At 51.6% G+C, this 24021-nt stretch overlaps 1 protein-coding gene across 13 annotated transcripts in view; it reads left to right on the top strand.

Annotated features, from left to right (window-relative positions):
- Positions 1–24021, top strand: part of ANKRD33 (ankyrin repeat domain 33) — a 44133-nt gene that overhangs the window by 1911 nt on the left and 18201 nt on the right. For 4 of the 13 annotated variants that reach the window (XM_067009322.1, XM_067009327.1, XM_067009328.1 and 1 more), the window contains one exon: positions 23547–23718. The exons of 6 other annotated variants lie outside the window; for them this stretch is intronic. The gene's annotated coding sequence lies outside the window, so the exon portion shown is untranslated. Of the gene's footprint in view, positions 1–19897; positions 20107–23546; positions 23719–24021 lie in introns of those variants that run through there. 3 more of the 13 variants (XM_067009321.1, XM_067009323.1, XM_067009318.1) reach the window with 3 other exon arrangements.

Consider the following 24021-nt stretch of genomic DNA (forward strand, 5'->3'; position numbering starts at 1 on the left):
CTACCCGCCCGGCCCGGCCCCGCCCCTCTCCTCCCCAGGTTCTAAAATAAATTAGCCACAGAGGGGGAAAAAGAGCAAATGACCCTTGGTGTGGAGTGTCATTGCGCCACTCTCAGGCCTGCTCCCGCCTCTCCCGGGCCGTTGGAGCGGGAAGTTGGGGTGGGGGTGGAGGCCGAGCAGGGTGAGGAGCAGTCCCCGGGGGGGCGGGGGTGGGCCGGGACTGAGCAATAGGGCGGCCGAGCGTGTCCGCCGGGTGTGAGCGGCTTCCTGGGTCGAAGGGCAAAGGGGAAGACAGCCAGCCTGGCCCGCCCCGTCCGCTAGCCGCCTTCGACCCCCACTCCCTGGACTGCCTCGGCCTCTCAGCCTAAGCCTGGTAGACTCACTCTTTCATTCTCCTCCGCCGTCCCCCCCCCACGCCCCTCCGCCCCCAGGTGAACAGTTGGCTGCTCCTGCCCGGGATGCAGAGGGTGGGACACACACAGCCCAGCAAGTCCACCGCCCTGCACTAATGCCACTCCGAGTGGGGTGGGTTCGGGGGAGGACCGAGAGCCCTGGAGGTGGGCAGTGGAGAATGCGATGTGACGTCTAAACCGTGGGCTTCCCTGGAGGGCTTCCCCAAGAAGGCAGCATTCACACTGGGCCAACAGGATGAATCCCAGACCTGTGATCGGCTTGGAGGTATCCAAAGGCGTTCATTGATTGGTGCATTCATGCAGCAGATACATATCCAGCGTCTACTCTGTGCCTGGGCATTGGGCTAGGCGCTGGGGACACCCGAGAAAGTCCCAAAGGCACATCCCTCTCCCGGTGGGGCTCCCAGTACAAGGGTAGACAGAATTCTATCAGACACACTGACGCAAGTCTTCAGCGGTGATCCAGGCGGGAAAGGAAATCTGCAAAGCGAGCAGCTCGCAGCAGAACCCACTTTGCCCCTGGAGGAGAGGGGTCTGAGCTTAGCTTGGAAGTTACAGATACATTTCCCAGAGGAGATGTTGAGCACCCAGAGGGTCCCAAGGCCTTCTGTGTTCCAATGCAAGGGCAGTGTCTGAGGGTCCTCTCTTCTGAGGTGCGGTTTTGGTTTTTGTTTTCTTGTGGGTGCTGCCCAGACTCTCTGAGTACTAGTGGGACAGGTTGCCCTTTGTGCTCTCACCCCCAACTGCCCGGTAGTGCTCTGTCTTCAGTGTGTTGCAGAAACACTGCAAACTCTCCCCTTCCCTTCTCCTAGTGATGGTTCTTCTGGAGTCTCTGGGGTCTCACTGGCCCCCTCTGGAAGCTCTGGGTTCTGATCTCCCAGGGCACCCCTATAGGTGCCACTCAGGCAAAGGGGGAGGCTCCCATATTATTCCCAACCCACATATGGAAGCAAGACTAGCACCCAGGCAGGTTCTGGAATTCACCAAGGTCAGGATCTTCTCCCACCCCTCCCTCTCTTCCTCTCTTTGCCACAATCCTAGGACCACACCCTGGCACAGGGTCAGAATGGTAGGGCAACCCGTGGCTTCAAAATCAGAAAGGCAGGATAAAGGGAGCCACAGCTGCCACCCTAGGAGACCTGAACCCCTAGCTAAAGGGACAATCCCGGGACAACAGAGGGGGAAGGAATTTGTTGAGTATTTCTTTACTGATGGGGTATCTGAGGACCAGAGAGAAGAGACATGCTTGAGGTCACACAGCAAAGCTGGATCTAGAATCCACTGTATTCTTTCTACCCTATCTGTCAGGCTCCCCAAGGGTCAGGGGCAGGAGCTAAGGGAGAGGCCAATGTCCGCATGAGCTGAGTGACCCCAACCAGCAGGACTAGTGCCTGGAGGCCAAGCCCAGCATTGCCAGGGCATTGTGGCTAGGTGTCACTGGGGGCCATGCTCCCCCAGGCTCCAGAGTGGGGTGGGTGACAGGTGTGAGGATGGAGAAAGGAGTTGATAAGGTGCTCCCCTGGAGTAGGGATCGGGTTCTCCTTCACCCCCCAGGTCCCTCCAGTATGAAAGACAAGGTTAGACCTCAGGAAGGCCTTTCCAGTAAGATAGTAAGGCAGGTCAGCATGCTGAGAGGCCTTTGCTGGACTTCACGTGGGAAGGTGCTGCATCTCGGAGGTGCTGAATTGTTTCTGATGGGCAAACAGCCATAGGTTGACTTAAAGTGTTTAGTTAGCAGATGGGGGTGAGGTTGGTCTCTTCACCCCTCTGCCCACCAGGCTCAGGCAATGAAGTGTGGCTCCCCATCCCAAGCTCATTAAAGTCCTGTTAATACATCATCCAGCCTCCTGGGCTAACAAATACTCAGTCCTGGCAAATGGCCCTTCATCGTGTCTGCCCTCCTGGGCGGGGCCTTGGGGGTCTGTTCTCTGAGGACTCCCTGCTGACCCCTCTCCTGGCTGGCCCCAGTCAACAGATCTGTGCCCTAAGAGCCGCCTGCTGAGGACGGGGTTTTGACAGGTCTTATGATCATCCGGGCCTAGGTCAAGTGCCTGGCAATGGATTGGATAATAATAGTGGTAGTGACGGCAGTAATGCTCTGCTCAGCTTCTGCTGAGGGCCCTCCATTCTTTCCCAGCCCTTTTGCTTGTATCACATCCAAGGTAGAGGCAGGTGCTGTGCTTGGGTGTGCTGCTGAGTGCCTGAGCATGGGGGATGGGGAGGGGGGCATGGGTATGTGTGCAGGGGTGTGTGTGTGACCTTCCTGGTCCAGAGACTTGCAACAAGGCCTTTCCGAAAACATCAAGGAAAATAACCCAGCTGGCCCAGGGAGAATCAGCTTTACGGGTTTTGAAGGGAGAGAGGAGAGTTCTTGAAGGGAGAGAGGAGAGTTCGGGAAGATGTGGAAGCCAGAGAGGGAGGGAGGGAGGAGCAGGTGGGGTGAGGAGGAAGGAAAGAAAAGGGCCTTGGGGAAGGATGGGGGTGGGGGGAGGAAGGGAGAAAGAAATGGAAGGGAGGAAGAGGAAAGGGTGGGGAGACCTCTCTTTGTAGTCCTCTGGATCAGCCACTCAGGAGTCATTAAGAAGCAGGAAAGGAAGGAAATGTGTCCAGGCTGGGTGACTGGGGTGCGTGCCCAGAGCACACCACACCCAGCTGGCTGCCACACCTCCCACTCACCCTGGGCTCAGGCTGCTCCTCCCACAAGTGGAAGCCCTAACCCTTCTCCTTCTGGCTGTTTGGACTTCAAGGCCCAGTTCCCAGTGCCTCCCCACCCCTGCTCATGCCCTCACTCTCTTACAGTTTGTGTGCTTATACCAGCTTTGCCTTCCCAGTGAGCTGCAGGCTGTGTCTGGGTCCAATCCCCACCCCACGGCCGGCCAGGGGCACATAAGAGCCTCCGTGAGAATGAGGAAAAGCATCCCTCCCTCTGGGCAGACACAGCTCTGTGCCGGACCACCTAAGACTTGGGAGGAGGTGCTGGGGCTGGCTGTCAGTCCCCTCCTTTCCCCCAGGGGCCCAACACTTGGGGACCCTGGGACCCACTTCCCAAATCCTCATTCCTTCTCTGGCTCTGCCATTTGGTCTCTGAGCAGAAACACACCCATCCTACCCCCATCCTGCATCACAGCCTTTGGGCCAGCACCCCAAACTAAACTGTCACCCCACCATGCACCTTTATAATACAACACCACAGAACCTCTCACTAAGCACCACACCATTTTAATACTGCAGAGTCTCTCTCCCTGTAGTATCATTTATCCTTCAGAACCCCAACTCAGATATGTCCTCTTCTGTAATGCTTCCCTAGCTATCCCCTACCCCCAGCAGAGCTGGTAGATCCTACCCCAGAGCTCTCCTAATCCTTTTTTCTAGGTTCCAGGGGTTGAGCCCAATACCCTGCTTCCTAGAAGAGCCCTTCCCATCCTACACCCTATCCAAAGGCAGAAGACTCCACTCGAGCCTGCCTGGCTTACTCTCTCACATGCCTGTTCCTCTGGAACCCCACTGAGCTTCTCCCGTCCCTAAAGCTTACAACCCAAGGAAGAACGAGGAACTGAAAATCCAAGTGGCTCAGAGATCTCCCCGCCCCCACTGCCCTCACTGGGGCTGGGCCTGACAGGAGATTCCCAGCACATCTGGTTGTACTTAAATCATCCAGCGCCCAACTGCCCAGGCATGTTCCCTGCTTTTCTCCCCTCTGGCCTGGCCTCCTCCCCTTCTTAAACCAGCCTCCCAGGTCTCTCCTCCAGGAAGCCTTCCCTGATTGGCCCAGCCTCTGTAACCACAGCCCACTCTTGAACCTCCATCTCTCTGGGTCTGGGGTCTGGAAGGGTGTGCACTCAATATGTGGAGCCCCATCCTTTCCAAGCATTGGTCCTGGATAGAAACCCTTCCCCCAGGCACGAAGGAGAGCTGACTTCTCCTCTGTGCCCTTGGCCTCCAGGGTGGTTGCCTCCAGTTACTGGTGTGTAGTGGGTATTGGGAGCCTTTTTAAAGCTTTGGTTCAGATCCAGACAGAGAGCTGTTCCCACAACAACTCCTCTGCCAGCCATTTTCCAAAAGACTTTGCAAGTATTAAAGAACAAAAGGGAAATAAATACAGAAAATGCAGCAAATAGAAAAGAACACAGGCAACAAAGAACAGGTTTGGGAACTACCAAGACCTGCTTCACCAGGGCTCCAGGTTTGAATATTTGTTCATTCATTCATTCAATAGCATGTACTGATGCCTACGTACACTAAGTTCTGGGAATAGAGACTTGAGTAAGACCCCAGTGCTCCGTAGAGAAACTCACAGTCAGAGGAGGAGAGGGACAGGTGGATAGTGTAAGATGCTGCAATGGACATGAGTGGGGAGGCAGTGGGGTGTAGTGGTTGAAGATGGGAGACCCTGGGTTCAATCCAGCTACTTGCCTGCTGTCGCTCTGGGCAGGCAGCCGAGGAGCACTTAGCTGCTGGAGCCTGGCTCCTCACCTGGAAAAGGTGAGTGATGTGTCCTGAGAGGGTTGTGGTGGAATTCAGTAAGATTGTGTGTGTGGTAGCACTTTGTGAAATGCTAAGTGAGTTGTTGCTATTATTACCGGGCTCAGGCACGTTGCCTCTCTGATGGTCACCGCTCATTTTTCTGATGCCTGAACAGCTGTCCCTGCCTACCCTCTGAGAGTTGGAGAAGCTTCTCCTGTGGAGGACACCCAGCCCAAGCAGCAGGCAGTTAGGATCCACACGCACGTAATACTTTTGTTGCACAAGTAAAACACCTTTTTAAAGTAACTTTAAAAATTAGAAAATACAGAGAAGCACAAAACAAAAAAAATTTTTTTAAATTGAACACCCTTAATCCCACCACCCAGAGATAACCACTGGTAAGACTTTGGAGTAAGACAGGTATTTTTCTAGATGTCGATATAGTGAGAGATTGCCACACTATCTTGTAATCTGCTTTTCTCAATAGGCAAGTATTTTTGAGTATCTTTTCTTGTCTATAAAAATACTTAAACCACATAATTTTGTTTATTAAAGTCTGGTTGATTTACGATATTGTTTGTACAGCAAAGTGATTCAGTTATGCGTATATATATATATATATATATATATATATTCCTTTTTTCTGATTTTTTTCCATTATAGTTTTTTTTTTTAATTAATTAATTAGTTTATTTATTTTGGGCTGTGTTGGGTCTTCGTTGCTGTGCACCGGCTTTCTCTAGCTGCAGCGAGCGGGGGCTTCCCTTCGCTGCGGTGCGTGGGCTTCTCATTGCAGTGGCTTCTTTTGCGGAGCATGGGCTCTGGGCGAGTGGGCTTCGGTAGTTGTGGCACGCGGGCTCTAGAGCACAGGCTCAGTAGTTGTGGCGCTCGGGCTTAGTTGCTCCATGGCATGTGGGATCTTCCTGGACCAGGGACTGAACCCATGTCCCCTGCATTGGCAGGCAGATTCTTAACCACTGTGCCACGTGGGAAGCCCTATAGTTTATTACAAGATATTGAATATAGTTCCCTATATTTAGTTCCCTATATACAGTAAATCCTTGTTTATGTATATCACACAACTTTTTTTTTTTTTGCGGTAGGCGGGCCTCTCACTGTTGTGGCCTCTCCCGCTGCGGAGCACAGGCTCCAGATGCGCAGGCTCAGCGGCCATGGCTCACAGGCCTAGGAGCTCCGCGGCATGTGGGATCTTCCCGGACCAGGGCACGAACCCGCGTCCCCTGCATCGGCAGGCGGACTCCCAACCACTGCGCCACCAGGGAAGCCCCACCACACAACTTTTAATGACAGTTTAATGTTCCATCATGTGGACATGCAAGAATAACAAATTTCCTTTGTTGTAGATCTTTTTTCCGAAATAAAAACGTGATGAACTGATTTGTAACACCCACCTTTGTGCATATGTTTGGTTAAGATAAAAATCCTAGTAATGAGAGGTTGCGAATGCATATTTTTAGCTTTGAGGAGCCACTACCCCAGGCCTCTGGGCGGTGCCCTCACATTTCCTCCAGGCAGCCCTCCCAGACTGGCGTTTCAGGGCCCAGTGCATCTCCCAAGGCCCACGCCTTTCCCAATAGCTTCCTCCTTAAGCGACCTGGCCTGGAAGCCCTGAAAAATGCTCGGAAGTCCTGGCTGGTGAAGGCCAGGAGGGGCCCTGGGTGGAGAGCACAAAGCACAAAGCTTGTCTGGGGCACCGAGAGAGGCCCCGCCCACCTCGGGGCTGCTGGCCGAACATTCCTCCCGGGACAATGGCTGCCTCAGGGAATCCCGAGAATGAAGGAGGCCGGGTGGCTTCCCGAGGCCACCCCCAGACACCCCCGCACCAAGTTGAACCCGTTCCCAAAATGGAAAGAAGGGGCGCTTTGCACTGGGGACGGGGTGGGGAGGGGCAGTGCTTCCTCGTGCCTACACCCTCCCTCCCCCACCCCCTTCTTTCACCAACTGTAATCCGGGACGACCCAGCCCGAGTCCCGCCCAGCCACCCCTTCCCTGTGGATCTTGGGCAAGTCCTGCTCTCTCTGTAAAATCCCTGCTTCCTCAACTGTAAAATCAGGGGCTTGAATTCAGCGACTGCTAAATTCTCCACGCAGCTATAATGCCATAAGGTAGTGGCTAAGACAGGCACAGGCTCTGGAGCCATATTGCCCCAGTTCAACTCTTGGTTTGCCCTTTACCCTGTAAATTTAACATTTCTGCCTCAGCTTCCCCATCTGTAAAGTGGATTGATGATAGATGCCCAGCCCTCACGGGGCTTTCCTGAGGAAGGATGAAAAGATGCTCAGGAAACAAATGGCTGAGTCATCAAAATCTATGAATAGTGATTCACACTTACCTCTAAAGCTAACTGGATCGCTAGCCCCAGTCCCCTCTCTTGCCTAGTTGAGATTTTGGCCCCTGGACATTTTCCCAACAACTGGCCACACCTCTGGGAGATGAGGGGCAACGGATGTCCCAGGGAAGCCTGTGTCTGGCATGTTTCCACTTGCCCTTGTATGAGCCATAAAGCTGTAAAACTGTAAAGGCTTTTGGGGGGAAATAAAATTTAAAATACAGGAAAACTGTGTCAGGTCACATGTCTCCAGTTTTGTTTGGGAACTGCAAGCATTTCCAATGCAGCCAGCAATTGCTACACACCGTGGGTGACAGGATTCCAGGTCCTTAATAACGAATTGGAGGCTTAGGACTAACACACTTGAACAGTGAGCAACATGGGTTTCCCATAAATATTTTTGAGCTGTTTACCACAGACCCCTGCCCAACCTCCTCTACCCTCCCTCACAAACTTGTTCTCTGCTTCTCCTTACGCACCTCCTCCTCAACCCTATCCAATACCTCCGACTTAAAATCCTCTGCTGTCATAAAAAGAAACAAAATTGAGTTATTTGTAGTGAGGTGGATGGACCTAGAGTCAGTCATACAGAGTGAAGTAAGGCAGGAAGAGAAAAACAAATACCCTAAATGCCACTGATATTAAGAAGCACTGTTGGGCTTCCCTGGTGGCGCAGTGGTTAAGAATCTGCCTGCCAATGCAGGGGATATGGGTGCGAGCTCTGGTCTGGGAAAATCTCACATGCCACAGAGCAACGACGCCCGTGCATCACAACTACTGAGCCTGCGCTCTAGAGCCCGTGAGCCACAACTACTGAGCCCGTGTGCCACAGCTACTGAAGCCTGTGCGCCTAGAGCCCATGTTCCGCAACAAGAGAAGCCACCTCAATGAGAAGCCCGCACATCACAATGAAGCGTAGCCCCTGCTCACCGCAACTAGAGAAAGCCCGTGAGCAGCAACAAGGACCCAATGCAGCCAAAAAAATAAAAGAAAATAAAGAAAATAAAGTTAAGAAAAAACCCCCAAAAAACGGAAGCACTGTTACTTTATGTACCATTAGAAAGAAAAAGCACTGCCAATTAAACTGACATGATTTCTTATCACTTGGAATTTTTATGTTACATTTATTAAAAAGAGTTCTTTTCGACTTAGATGGAAATAGACTTTTAAAAATATTTATTTATTTTATTATTTATTTACTTATTTATTTTGGCTGCGCCGGGTCTTAGTTGCGGCATGCGGGATCTTTAGTTGTGGCATGTGGACTCCTTAGTTGCGGCATGCATGCGGGATCTAATTCCCCAACCAGGGATCAAACCCGGACCCCCTGCATTGGGAGCGTGGAGTTTTACCCACTGGACCACCAGGGAAGTCTGAAATATACATTTTTTAAAAAAATTAATTTATTTATTTATTTTTGGCTGCATTGGGTCTTTGATGCTACATGTGGGTTTTCTCTAGTTGTAGCAAGTAGGGGCTACTCTTCGTTGCCTTGCGCAGGCTTCTCATTGCAGTGGCTTCTCTTGTTGCAGAGCATAAACTGTAGGCACGTGGTCTTCAGTAGTTGTGATGCGTGGGCTTAGTTGCTCTGCAGCACCTGGGATCTTCTGGAACCAGGGCTCGAACCCATGTCCCCTGCATTGGCAGGTGGATTCTTAACCACTGTGCCACCAGGGAAGTCCCTGAAATATACTTTTTTTTTTTTTCTTTTCCTTTGCGGTACGCGGGCCTCTCACTGCCGCGGCCTCTCCCATTGTGGAGCACAGGCTCCGGACGCGCAGGCCCAGTGGCCATGGCTCACAGGCCCAGCCGCTCCGCGGCATGTGGGATCCTCCCAGACCGGGGCACGAACCCGTGTCCCCTGCATCGGCAGGCGGACCCTCAACCACTGCACCACCAGGGAAGCCCGAAATATACTTTTTAACATAAATTACTCTTGTACCTATATAGCAAGGAAAACATGGGTGAAATAAATTGCTTAAGAATTTCTTTAAATTTATCATATTCAGAGTCTGATACTTGGAATCACTTTTCAGCTTTGAGCTGTCAATGTTTTTCCACATGGACTCATCATTGGGGCCAATTTAAGGATTGGTGAGACAGCATTTCTTAAAAGACTGCACTACTGAATTAATTATCTGTTGCTCTTTAAAAAATTACCCCAAATCTTAGAAGCTTAAAGCAACAAATTTATTATGTTATAGTTTCTATGGATCTGGAACCTGGGAGCGGTTTAGCTGGTGTTTCTGGGTCAGGGTCTCTCATGAGCTAGCACTCCAGCTGTGGGCAGCAGAATCCACTTCCCAGCTCAGGCACGTGGGTGTTGGCAGAACTCAGTTCTTAGGTGACTGTTGGCTGCTACCTCAGTTCTTCACCATGTGGGCCTCTCCATAGGCCGCCTGACTGTCTTCATGACATGGCAGCTGGCTTCTCCAATAAACAATCCAAGAGAGAGCACAATCATTCAAGACAGAAGCCACGGTCTTTTTATAACCTAATATTGGAAGTCACATAGTATCATGATTTCTTCCCTATGCTACTGGTCACAAAGACCAGCCCAGAACGATGTGGGAAGGGGCTACATAGGGTGTGACTAGCAGAAGGTGAGGACCATTGGGGACCATTTTGCTGGTTGCCAACCACATCCACTATTACCCTTGGGGTTTCCCTCTAAGCCACTGACATCCTTTCTGGAAGTTTCGATGCTGGCAGATGATCTTGTCAGATAGTTGATAAAAATTTCTAGATATCAGTCAGGACTCAAAGAGTCCTTACATGGTTTGTGGAGTGAAACATCATGGGGTTGCAGTTGTCCTGTCACGACACCAGGAAAGCCACCCAAATGTGTACATGTGCAGCAAGGACAGCTTAGCACATCTGCTGTCTGGCTGACAGCAGGTTAACGTGCTGTTGATGCTAAGATGTTTACTGATTTCAGAAATGTTACCATGTGACCAAATGTGCGTTTCAGAATTCATCAAATACAATATTTTACATAAGAATGAGAAATGGTGGCTCCAGAGTTAACTCAGAGACTCAACACCTTCTTCAGGGACCCAGGTTCCTTCCATCTTCACATCTAACACCCTCAGCATATCTGCTGTGTCCCTGGATGGTTCCCCTCAAATCACAAAATGCCTGAATGCAATTCTAATCATCCCATGTGGGCCCAACTATTCCCCTCAAGTGCCTCCTTTTGAGAACAAAGAAACCTTTCCCAGAGACATCCAGAAGATTTTCCCTCTTGCCTCATTGATGGGAAATTGTTACTGCTTGTGTTTGTCAGTTGCATATGTTGGCAAAACTGAGAGTGATTTAAACAAGATTGAAGTTTATTCTTTCTTCCATAAAAGAAGTCTGGGGCTTCCCTGGTGGCGCAGTGGTTGAGAGTCCGCCTGCCGATGCAGGGGACGTGGGTTCGTGCCCCGGTCCGGGAAGATCCCACGTGCCACGGAGTGGCTAGGCCCGTGAGCCATGGCCGCTGAGCCTGCGCGTCCGGAGCCTGTGCTCTGAAACGGGAGAGGCCACAGCAGTGAGACACCCGCGTACCGCAAAAAAAAAAAAAAAAAAAAAAAAAAAAAAAAGTCTGAAAATACGTGGTGCTTGTGTGCTGGCTCCATAGTTTCAGTATCACTGGAGACCCACCACCGAGCTTATGTGATTTCACACTCAAATTCACCTCATGTTCCAAAATAGCTGCTAGAATTCCAGCCATCAGATCCACGTGGTAGACCAGAAGTAGCAAAACAAAGGGCCAACGTTTGTTTCTCAGCAGAGTCAGCAACTTCTCAGATGTTCCACGAGCATTTCTATTTACATCTTGTTGGTCAGAACTTGGTCACATGGCCATATCTAGCTGCAAGAAAATCTAGAAACATTTTTCAGCAGAGCACTGTGTCACCCTAAATAAAATGTGACTCTTTATTATTAAGGAAGAAGACAGGAGAATGGATGTTAGGTGCTGCAATCTGTGTCGTCCACAGTCCTCATGCTTAAACCAAACCGTGGTCAGGGGGCAGGATTACTAGGACTGATGTAGATGCATCAAGATTTACTCCTGGGTGGATACGGGTTACATTCCTTGAGAGGTGGATCCCTGAACAAAATCTGAATTGTTTTGTTTTGTTTTCCTTCATGGACATTTATTCCAGAAAAAGAAGACTTAATGGTCACACAAAAATATTTTTTTACATGAATATTTATGGCAGCTTTTTATTTGTAATAACCCCAAACTGGAAAAGACACAGATGTTCCTCAAAGGTTAATGGTTAAACAGGCTGTAGTACAGCCATTCCATGGAATAATACTCAGCAATAAAAGCAAACAATTGATACATGCAATGCGGATGCATTAAAAAAAATTTTATTGGAGTATAGTTGATTTACAATGTTGTGTTAGTTTCAGGTGTACAGCAAAGTGAATCAGTTATACATCTACATATATCCACTCTTTCTTAGCTTCTTTTCCCATATAGGCCATTACCTAGTACTGAGTAGAGTCCCTGTGCTATACAGTAGGTCTTTATTAGTTATCTAATTTTTATATAGTAGTGTGTATGTGTCAATTTCAGTCTCCTAATTTATCCCTCCCCACGTCCTCCCTGGTAACCATAAGTTTGTTTTCTACATCTGTAACTCTATTTCTGTTTTGTAAATAAGTTCATTTGTACCCTTTTGTGAGATTCCACGTATAAGCGATATCATATAATATTTGTCTGACTTCACTCAGTATGACAATCTTTAGGTCCATCCCTGTTGCTGCAAATGGAAAACCTGAATTGTTAACATTGAAGAAGCAGATAAAGCAGTCACTACTGGTTATTGACCAACAATCATTGCCCCTCACCACCTTTCTTGCTAACAGAACCTTGATTTTGTTCAGGGACCAGACTGCCAGTTCTTCAGGAGAGGCTGAGCCCCTCCCCAGTCCCAGGGGTGAATCTGGATTAGTCTGAGACACCTGTGGGAATTCCATTCTCTCTACTAGTGTTTGGTTTAAGATTGGACGTGTAATATGATTTTGGCCTATGACACATGAGGGGATGTTCTTTGGGAGACTTCTGGAAAGACTTCTCAGAGGCCAAAGGAGAAACACCTTTTCTTAGCTTCTGAATATTGTTGTCTGCATGTGATATCTGGAACTGCAGAGCCATCTTGTGAGTTTAAGAGAAGTTAGGGTACAAGGACAAAAACCAGCATGATACAGATGGCAGAAAAAAGAATGCAATATGGTGGAATATTCCTAGAATGGAATCCTATTCAGTAATAAAAATGCACTACCGATACATACAACTATTTGGCTGAATCTCAAAAACACTGTCTGAAGCAAAAGGGTCAGGCACAAAAGAGTATATATAATATTATTCCATTCATAGAAAGGTCTAGAACATGCAAGGCTGACCTATGGAGGTAGAAATCAGATCAGAGGTTACCAGTGGGGGTGAGGGAGGGACTGACCACATGTGGTCACAAGAGGACTTTCTGGCATGATATCAATGTTCCATATCTTGATTGGAATGATGGCTACTAGGTATACATTTGTCAAAACTCATCAAACTGTACTTTTAAAATCTGTGCATTCTACTGCATGTAAATTATATTTCAGTAAAGTTGGCAAAAGAAATAAAGAAAAAAGAAACAAACAAGGAAGGAAGGAAGGAACACTGGGTCCTTCCTTGGTCCTCAACAACACTGTTGAGTCACTGAATTAACCAACAGTCCCACCTATTATGTCTTGTTTTGCAACATAATAAATATACATCCTTGCTGTTTAGGGCATTTTTAAGTTGGGTTTTCTGTTAACTTGAAACCCAATTCCTCTTGTCAAAGTGGGGAGAGGCACCCAGAGATCAGGACACAGATCCAGCCTGGGAAACTGGGGGCTTCAAGGAACAGCTGAAAAGGGCAAGAGACTTGGGAGCTCCATCTGATTTTGTGGGGTCTGCTCCCCACCCCACCGTCATAGTGAGCCCAGTACAACTGGGGGTTTCTTCCCGCCGTTTTCCTGACCTTCTCCACCCCATTTGTAACATAGTGACCTAGCAATCAAAGGACCTACTCTCAGACTTCTGGTGAGGATTAATTAAGAGAAAATGCAGGAAAGCTCTTAGCACAGTGCCTGGCACATAGTAAGGGCTCCATAAGGCTCTTGTCTTACCTCACCTGGCCCTCATGAGGATTACCTGGGCCTGAACCAAGTGGGAGAGGTGGGAATAGAATTCAGAAATCTTTAGGAAGCAGATCCTGGAACTGTAAATGATTGATGACAACCAAGGTCTCAGGCTTGGGTGACAATGTAAATGGGATTGTTTCTCAGCATTTTGGCAAAGATTACCTGCAGTATCTGTTTTTATTACTAGGTAGATGCTGGTAAAGGGAGATAAGAAACATGAGAGGAGGAGGAGATTTGGAAAGTAAAAAGAAGAGTATAAGTTGAATTTGATATGACTGTGAGCAGTATGGAGGGGTAGACAAGAGCAAGGGCTCTGCCACCAAGTAGCTATGTGATCTTGGACAAGTTACCGCTTCTCTCAGAGCCTCAGTGTCCTCATCTGTAAAATGGGAATTCTAAGAATACTAGAATACTACCTCATTAGGTTGCTCTAAAGATTAGATGAAACTGTATATTTAAAGTGCTCAGCATCGTGCCTAGCACATAGTTGGAGCTCATTAAATAGTGACACTAATTTTCATCAACCCTTCGCACCCTGCCTCATCTGCCTTGGCAGGCAGCCTCACACTGAGTTACTGCTGAAAGGGATGGAGAGTTTTGAGCTTACACTTCACCTTCTCCCAATTCAAACAGGATGTTCCCTTGCAGAAGATTTCCTCTCCTTTTCTTTTTCTTTGAGCCGTGCCTCCCTTCCTTCCAGGCTCTACTCTGCCCTCTCTCTTCCAGGAAGCCTTCCCTGACTAATGCCTCCCCCTTCCCTGCCAACCCCTCCACAAGCCTCCCTGTAGGGACTGGCTTCTCAGCTCAGAGTTCTATCCACTCCCTTCCATTGCCCCTCCCTCGGTAAAGACCACTCCAGCTCAGATAAGGCCTGGACCCATGGGGAGGGACGCTGGCTCTCCACCACATCTCCAGTGGTTGAAAGCTCAGACAGGGGTGGGGGGCTGGTAAGGAGGAGGCCACCTGCCAGAGTGGCAGCAGACCGGCCAGCTAAATCCTTGACCTACAATTTAAGGGGTCGGGCATAGTTCAATAGAGCACTCCAGGCTGAGTCCCAGCTCATTCACACAGGTCAGGGGGATGAGGAGTAGGGAGGGGAGGAGGGCCATCTCCTCCAGGAGCCCCTTGGATTCATTCCCAGGCCTCGGAGGCATAATCCAGCACCATGAAAACCCACAACCTTCATCCCCATCAGTGCAGAACCTCCATCTGAGAGGTGAAGTAGCGACTGGGAACCGGTAGGGGAGGCGGATCAGGGAAGTGGAAGAGCCGTGGAACACATGGAGTCACAGAGCCTGGCACACAGTAAGGGCTCCTTAAGGCTCCTGTCTGTTTTAACCCAGAGTCCTTTGTTAGGTCCTGAGACCCAGCATCTCTGCCCAGAGTTCCCAGGTCCGCCCTCCTCTCTGCTCCCCTCCTCCTCCTTTGGAATTTTCCCCCAGAACTGGGCCCTACCAAGATTTGGGGGCAGGTCCTTTGAACAATGGATCTGTCCAATGGAATCCCACGTGCAAAACAGAGACATTTCCCTCGCCATAAATGCTAGTCATGTCTCAGGATGAGGGCCAAGCCTGGGTCCCGCTCTCAGTCAGTCGCCCCTACCCTTGGGTTTCCCCATCGCCCAGGTTTGCTCACTGGCAGTGCTATGCAAATGATATGCAAAGCAAGTCAAGATAGCCGTAGGGATTGGCTGACGCCGCCGGAGACTTTGTCCGCCCAATCCAGGGCCTCCCTGCAGATTGGGCTCCAGCACTCCATCCCACCCCACCCCCACCCCCCACCCCACACAGGTCGGTCCCGCCCATAAATCAGCTCGGTCAGCGTTAATGGCTCCTGACTAATTGCCTGGACGCTCCGGCTAGGGTCTCCAGCATTAAAATTCAATCAGGCCCAGCGCTGAGCTATTAAATATTCATCAGGAGACCTTCCCGAAACCAGGCTGGGGGAAGGGGAGTGATTGGGTTGGAGGGACTACCCGAATCTACCAGCTCCGGAGGAGGCTCCCTGTTCCTCCCCAGTACTCTCTCATATCCTACAACTGCTGCCTGATTTCCATCCTGGTGGACCTCATTTCTCTCCGGAAGTTCCTAAACCCTCTCTAGAGACTCCTGGGAGATTGAGCTGCCCTGTAGGTGTGTGGTGTTAAGTTATGCCGAGGGGCTGCCCTATTCCTCTGCCCTGCATCCTCTCCATGCCTGGGCACCTTACCCCATGGACCTCTCACCCAGTCAGTGCCCACTGTGGGTCATTATTAATGCTGGAACCTTAGGTACCCTCAGGAGTAGAATAGCTCCAAGGCACAGATGACTTCATCCTTAGCAGAGACCAGGAGGGGCCTCTATGTGCCTGGTTCTGCTGCCTTTGCCAGGGGCTTTGCTGGTGCTACTCTGGCCATCTTCAGCAGGCTGGAGAGACCTCCAGGCTGGGCAGCCTTGTCTGTGCCGGAAGGGAGGAGGGGGCTCTGTGCAGTCCTCCTCTCCTCTCCCCTTCCCCCAGGAATGCAGCCTGTCCTAGCGCCTGGGCCCCTGGCCTGATGCTGAGCAGGCTGCCTGGAACTTCTCAAGGAGGGTACCCAGGAGGAGGGGGCTGGGGCTGAGGGCCTGTAGGGGGTCATAGGGAGGGTCCTGGATTGAGCAGGAAGTGCATCCCCACTCACCCACCCACACATACAGACACACTATAGTTGGAGGGTTATGAAGAGGGTTTAGCAGGTATGATGACAGCCATGGCCCAAAGGCTGGAGTGAGCCACTCAAATAAGGACTGGGAATTTTCCTAGACCCTCCATGTTGTATTGAAATATCATGTGACACAGCTCCAGTCCCTGGGCCTGGAGGTGTTTGAGTTAGGGGGAAGAGAGAGCAGCAGGAAATATACTAGGAGAAACGTGTTCCCCTCCCCGGTTTTACAGAGAATCCTCAGGAGCAAACCACCTGTTCACAAGGCTCTTCCCCTGCCCTTTGGACTGCTTCCTGCTCCTGGTGCCTGAGGTCCTGCAGGAAATTAACCCTGTGGGGCATGGCAGAGGCTGTGACTGCCAGAGCCACAGAGTGCCTCATAGATGCTACAGGGGAGGGATGGAGGCCAAGGGCACCAGGAGGTGTGTGAAGTTCAGGGCATGCTGTTTGGGGGGACACTGGAAAGGGCTTCTTGTTCTGCTACTCTGAGATCATCGACCCTTGGCCCAGCAGGAAGCCTAGGATTCTGGTCTGAGAACCCCTAGTCCCCCAGAACTTAGGTGCTCTCCTAGCAGGAGATGGGGGTGGGGGGAAGCTGAGAAGCACCTCCTCTCCAGGACCCAGGCAGGCCCCAGAGCTGGGTGCAGGGCAGAATATGTCTGGCAGCGATTACGAAGGGAGCTGGGGCTGGGAGGCCTCAGACTTCAGCAGGTCAGGAGTGACCTGAGCCAAGTGTCTGATTCCAAAGCCAGACGTCACAGGCAATCCAGGATTCCAGCTCACCCCACGTGTGGTTCCCATTAGGGCTGGCTGGGGTCTTCCTGAAGGCCAGGCGGATTCCTGAGCCCCTCCCCCAACACAGCCCCTCCCTCTTGGGGCTGTTTGGAATATCTTACCCAGTTCTTCCAGGTGGCCTGCTAAAATGCAACCTTGGGGATTTTCTGGGGCATCCCACTCCAAATAGGCCTCCCTGCCCACTAGATGATGTTTTTGCAGTGTCAAAGGGGACAAAGGGATAGGCAACTTATAACCCCCCAGGGAAGGCTAATCCCTAAAGACCCCTACACTGTGCCTGGGGCCTTCCCTCCTCTCCAGGTTAGCTGTTTTTGTTCAGGCCTCAGCCCCTCTGGTCCTGACACTTGCAACTGCCCTCACTGACCAGGCCTTTCCTCCATAATGCCCGAGTGGGCATTCTAAAACCCAGGCCTGTTATTCAGATCATTTCCCTCTTACAAAACTTCCAACAGCCTTTCAGTATGTTTGCATCCTCAGATATATCTGTGCTATGTGTGTTTTAGACACACACACCATTTTAAAGATTTAAAAAATAGTTGTCAACATTTAAAAACCAGGAGGCAACACATAAAAATCTACACTTGTAATTTTTCTTGAAAATAGCTGATAATATTAAGCTCACAGGCTGGCATGGCAACAACTGGCTGGAGCTGAGTAGCAACTGGTCTTCCAGAAGGGATCCCTGGGGCTGACGTGAGCACCACAGTCCCCACCAGTCCCTACTGTCTCCCAGGTCTGAGGCCCAGATGAGTGAATGGCCTTTTTTTTTTTTTTTGCGGTACGCGGGCCTCTCACTGTTGTGGCCTCTCCCGCTGTGGAGCACAGGCTCCAGATGTGCAGGCTCAGCGGCCATGGCTCACCGTCCCAGCCGCTCTGCGGCATGTGGGATCTTCCCGGACCAGGGCACGAACCCGTGTCCCCTGCATCAGCAGGCGCACTCTCAACCTCTGTGCCACCAGGGAAGCCCCGTGAATGGCCTTTTTAATCACTGGGCTGGCACTGACTTTTTATCTTACTTCCTGTCAGTTTCACTCCTTCCAGCATCTTATGTTCCTTTCTGTCTCCTCCTGTGCTGACACTTCAATTTGCTACAACAAACCCAAGTCTAAGGTATGTGTCTCTTCAGCCTCCTTCACACAGCTATCTGCTCCTTATCCCAGTCAGCTCCTTCCCTCCAACACTCCTGCTCCAGACACATCACTACCTTCACAGTCCCGAGTCTTTGCACATGTTCTTTTTTTTTTATTTTTAATTTTTTACATTTTTTGAAGTATAGTTAATTTACAATGTTGTGCTCATCTCTGCCGTCAGCAAAGTGACTCAGTTATACACATATAGACATTCTTTTTTTTTTTTTTTAATTTATTTTTTGGCCTACGGAATGTGGGATCTTAGTTCCCAGACTAGGGATGGAACCTGCGCCCCCTGTGGTGGAAGCTCAGAGTCTTAAGCACCAAGGAAGTCCCTACATTCTTTTTTTGGCGGGGGTGTGTGTGTTCTGGGTCTTCGTTGCTGCACATGGGCTTTCTCTAGTTGCAGTGAGCAGGGGCTACTCTTCGCTTCGGTGCGCGGGCTTCTCATTGTTGCAGAGCACGGGCTCTAGGCACGTGGGCTTCAGCAGTTGTGGCTCAGGGGCTCTAGAACGCAGGCTCAGTAGTTGTCCTACATGGGCTTAGCTGCTCCGAGGCATGTGGGATCTTCCCGGACCAGGGATCAAACCCATGTCCCGTGCATTGGCAGGCGCATTCTTAACCACTGGACCACTGCGGAAGTCTCTTACATTCTCTTAAAATATTCTTTTCCATTTTGGTTTATCACAGGATATTGAATATACGTGCTGTTCTTCCTGCCCCATGAACTTCTATTTCTCCTTCCAGCCCAAACCCAGAAGCCTCCTGACGCCTCCGGCAGGCAATACCTTCAGGTTGTCCAGTGGTCCCTAGGATTCCAGAACATCTCACACTGCATCCCCACCCTATAGTGACAGCCCCTCCAGGGCTGGGAGCAGGCCTGCTGAGCATACCCAGGGCTCACCTGTGTTGAGGAATCAGGCCATCAGGTGGGTGATGGGGATGGTTGGGGGCAGGGGTTGTAGCTCCGCCCCTCTGGAACTGGCCTCAGTGGCAAACACAGGTTTGTTGGAGTTGGCAAGGTTGCAGGAGGGGAGGCAGCAGGCGTTCTGTGCTGCAAGGTGAGGTCCAAGGATCTTGGCAGGAAGGACACCTGTGTCACCCAGGGACCTTGACATGAGAAGGTGGGTGAGGGCTTGATATATATGGGAGCCTAATCTCACTCAGGATCACCTGTGCTTCTGCTCCTGGGGGATTGTTTAGACCCCTGAGGGTGTGTGTGAAGATGTGTAAGCATTTGGGCAGTGGTTCCCTGTGCCAGGGCAGTGGGGTACTCTGCCCTGTGACACCCCCATGCCCCCAGAGCTGCCATCAGTACAGGGATGGAGAGGACAACATCCTCACCGCTTGAAGCTGATGTTGCAGAGACCCCAGGAGATGGGCTTGAAACCAGTGAGGCTGCTCGCATCATCTGTTCCCTGGCCTCCTGTCCCTAGCCCACGCCCATCTTCCCCAGCGGAGTCTCTGCTTCCTCAGGGTCCCCAGCTGTCACAGCACCTTCCACGGGACCCAGTCAAACCCTGTCATCACTCCCCCTGCCCCGGGGGCTCCCCAAGACCAGGGGCGGGCCTGATGCTCCTGGTCTCCCCAAGACTAGCAACTAGCCCTCTGTGGAATCACCCAAGAAGGAGATACTGGGGTATCCCCATTTTACAGAGGAGGAAACGGCTCTGAGCAGGGAAGGAACGTATTCAAGATGCCCCACCCTTGAGGAGTAACTGGACGGAGAATTTCAGCCCAGCCCGAGGGAGGCGTCTGAGAGCCAAGTTCTGTCTCCTCCACCCTGCCTCTTCCAGGGGGTTCCAGGCCCTCCCCTGGGTTCCTCACCCTCCCCTCCCACCCACACGAGTCACAGCCGTCCTGTTCACGGATGGATGCGTTAATTTCCCAAAGCAAGACTTGACCACGGACCAATGCGGGCGTCAGCGAGTTGAGGAGGGACAACCCCCAGGATGCTTCAGAAGTCTCGACCCCACCAGGAGTAGAACCTGAACAGTGGGATTCTGCGTCTTGTAAAGCTGTGTGACTCCAGCAGCGGAATCCCCGTCCGCAGCCAAAGAGAGGCGGGTCGGGGCGCTCTCGGTACCCCCCAACATTCGCCCCAAGGTGGGTTCGCGGGTCACCCCTGAGCTCCCGCCCTCCCCTCCCGAGCGGGGGGTGCGCGTAAGAGGGGGGCGTTCGGTACGCCTCAGCCCCTCCCCCAAGCTTGGGGGAGGGGGAGGGAGGAGGGAGCAGATGGCAGCAATTACCGCTCGGACCCTCCCCCGCCCTTAGCCTGAGGCCGGAAGATCGGCCTCGCAAGCTCTCGCGGGCGGGAGGGGCGGCGGCCTCTGCGGCCTGGAGCCGACTAGGCGGCGAGCGGGGTGAGGGGCGCAGGTTCAGGAGGGGACTTCCTTCACCCGGGAGCGGGGCTGGGAGATTCCCTTAGGAAAGGCCAAGCTCTCCCTTCCCGCTCCCAGCCCGAGTCGGTTCGGGCCGGTTGTCCCTTCAAGTCCCGCGCCTGTAGGTCTCAGAGCTCCTAGGGTGTTCAGGTCCGGGCCGGGGTTCAGGCTGGGGAGAGGGGAGCTGTACGGTTGTGCAGGTTGTGATCTAAACAAGGGCCGGGAGTTTAGAATGGGGTCCGAAATCCAAGCTCGGGCCTTGGCAGGAGTTGACTCTGGAGGAAGGCAAGGGGCACCTTTTCTCACTGAGGGATGGAAGGAGCAAGCCTGGACTGCCCGTGCTTCAGGGCAGCGGACGGTGTGCCGGAGCGCAGATGGCTCGAGGTGGCCTGTGTGGGGCAGGGGCAGGGCCAGAGAGAACAAGAGGGCTCTCAAGAGCCAGGACACAGCTCTACAAACTGGGCTTCCCTGGCTGGCCCTTTCTCTCTTTCCGAATTCCTCTCCCATCCTTCCCTTGTCCATCTCATTAGCAAAATTTGGCCTTTCTGTCTCTAAGCTATATCTTGGATCAGACCCCGCCCCCAACCTCTCCAGCGTGCAAGCCCCTATTACTCCTACTTCCTTGCACAGCTTCCGAGGCTTCTGTCTGCTCTCCTGGTTCCCCAACAGTCAACCCATACAGCTGCCAGGGGGCATTCGAAATACCAATCAGAAAACAAATCAGAGCTTGTCACTCCCTGCTAAACCACCTCCATGGCTTCCTCTGGAAGAGAGCCCCAACTTCTCCCCCTGACCCCTGCCTATGCTGACCTCTCCTCCAGCATGCTTCTGTCCTCGGCCTGGCACAGTTAGTACTTGATGAGTGTTTGTTGAGTGAATACACGTGTTTGTTGAGTGAATGCCTGGCTTGAGGGAATGACCAGGGGATGAGTAAGAGAGGAAAAATAAATACCATGATGTATTGACACCCAAACTCAAAGATAGAGTGAACCAAGCAGGGACTAGAGACACCCTCTGCCTCTGAGCCTGTTTCTTCATCTGTCAAAAGCAGTGGAAAGGCTTGGCCCACCGTTCTCTCTGAGCTCCAGCGTAGATCAGATGAGATGCAGCATGTCCATGGAGGCCCCCCTTTGCTATCTATGCTGAGCTGAAGTGTCCCCTCCCCCGACATCCCTGTCCCCCGGAATTTATAGATTCTTCATTGTCCTGCACAAAGGCCTTCTTGGGGAGGAGACGGGGCGGGGGAGGAGGCTGGGGAACTAAAAAATCAGAGGCTGAGTAACAGCCGGCCACACCCGAGGCCCCATAAATCTGCCCCAGCTCCCTGTAAGATGGACTTCCTTTGCCTTCACCCCAAGCAGCTTGCAGGGCTCTGGCTGCTGGGATCAGTTCCTCCTCCCAGCAGCTCTGGAGCCTCATCAAGGTGGAGGTGTGAGGGGCGTGAAGACAAAACCCTGTGAGTGGTGGGGGACTGCTACTGTTTTATCCCTCTGACGTCAGAAAGCCCTTTCCCCCATTTCGCTCCACTCCCTTGCACGCCCTGTAATTCTAGTCCACTTCTGTTGGTTCTGAGCAGAAAAGTGAGCATTCTGTGGGTATTCTGAGTCCAGACCCCAGAAAACAGCCTCTTCCCCCACTCCGGCCTCTCAGTGAGAGAGGGTCGGGGCTGAGAGTAGGATCGGCATATGGCGCAAGGCTAACAGATGACATGGAAAACAGAATTACTCAGATGTTCCGTCCCTCCATCTTCCCCCCAGAAGGGATGGCCTTCAAACTGGAAAGAGATAATGATATCAATTGGGAGGGCTGAGGAGGAGAAGAAGGGAAGCCACAGGGTACAGGGGACCACAAACCGGCACGGAAAAGACCTGGCTTGGAAGCCTATCCCTGCCACTCACAGCTGGGTGATCTCAAGCAGGTCCATTAACCTCTCAGAGTCTGTTTCTTCATCTATAAAATGGGTCAATGGGGCTTCCCTGGTGGCGCAGTGTTTGAGAATCCGCCTGCCGATGCAGGGGACACAGGTTCGTGCCCCGGTCCGGGAGGATCCCACATGCTGCGGAGCGGCTGGGCCCGTGAGCCATGGCCGCTGAGCCTGTGCGTCCGGAGCCTGTGCTCCGCAAGGGGAGAGGCCACAACAGTGAGAGGCCCGCTACCGCAAAAAAAAAAAAAAAAAAGTCAATGAAAGAACCCTGCCTTACCTTCTCACTGGCTTTTATGAAGATGATGTGGATTTTCCTCTTCGTAAAATGGGCTTTACAACTTGTGAAGGTGTAAAAATGTAAGAGGTTACTTATAAACTGCAAGTGTCAGCACCTTAGTTGTTTATAAATTTTTTTTGTGTGTGGTACGCGGGCCTCTCACTGCTGTGGCCTCTCGCGTTGCGGAGCACAGGGTCCGGACGCGCAGGCTCAGCGGCCATGGCTCACGGGCCCAGCTGCTCCGCGGCACGTGGGATCTTCCCAGACCGGGGCACGAACCCGTGTGCCCTGCATCGGCAGGCGGATTCTCAACCACTGCGCCACCAGGGGAAGCCCTAAAATTATTTTTTAAACATTTTTTCTTACAACAAAATAAAATGGAGTAGAAAACATTAGAGCGTGCCACAACTACTGAAGCCTGTGCTCCTAGAGCCCATGCTCCGCAACAAGAGAAGCCACCGCAATGAGAAGCCCTTGCACCACAACAAAGAGTAGCCCCTGCACACGGCAACTAGAGAAAGCCAGCGCACAGCAACGAAGACCCAAAGCAGCCAAAAATAAATAAATTAATTTTTTTAAAAAAGAAAAGAAAACATCACAGTGCATCACATAGTTTTATAAAACTTTGCTTTTCGTTATACGTATGTTCATGTGTCCTGGGGCTGAAGGTAGATGTATTTACTGTGGGTGATGGTCAAAAAAGTTTGAAACGTTCCAAGTGGAGGAGATTCTTTGGTGGTATCTCCAGAAAGGAATAGTGGATGGATGGACGTTAACAACAAGAAATGCACCAGGTGCAATATATATGTAATTGGTGGTGGATTGTGGAACCCCAGGCTGGGAAGATGAGCCCTGAGAAGCTCAGTATAACTGAGGTTGGTGGCGATGGGTGGAGGGGCTTACTTAGGACCTATCTGCTCATTTGCTCTCTGGGTGCATAAGGAGGCTCTCTTTGCTTTGTAAGATGCCTGGGGCCTGAATCCTGAGGATGCTCACCCTTGAACACCTACTAAGCCATGGATGCTGCTCCTTCAGCATGGTCCTGAGCTGAGCCAGCAAGAATGGGCTGGTCAGTGAGAACCTTGAACTCCTGTGCCTGGACCCCTCCCCCCAAAAGTCCACTAAGAGTGCAACAGGTATGATGTACTGGTGGGCAGGATCCCCCTGCCTGAACTTCACCCATGACCCTCATCCCCACCCCCACCCCCGGGGCCACAGTCTAGTGAGGGTGAACTGGTCAGAGGGGGCCCTAAATCAATCCCAGGCTTCCCTGGTTGGCATTGAGTTACGAGCTGTGGGTTTTGTGATGTAGATCGTGGTTGGGGAGGAGGGGGCATGACCTATGGCAGGTCACACAGGACCCCCAGAAGGGGCCAGAGCTGGGGTCAGAGGCCATCTCCTCCATTCTCCGCCCCACCCTGCTGGTACCATTTCTAGTC

The sequence above is a fragment of the Kogia breviceps genome, chromosome 12, assembly GCF_026419965.1.
Source record: "Kogia breviceps isolate mKogBre1 chromosome 12, mKogBre1 haplotype 1, whole genome shotgun sequence".
Lineage (NCBI taxonomy): Eukaryota > Metazoa > Chordata > Mammalia > Artiodactyla > Physeteridae > Kogia > Kogia breviceps.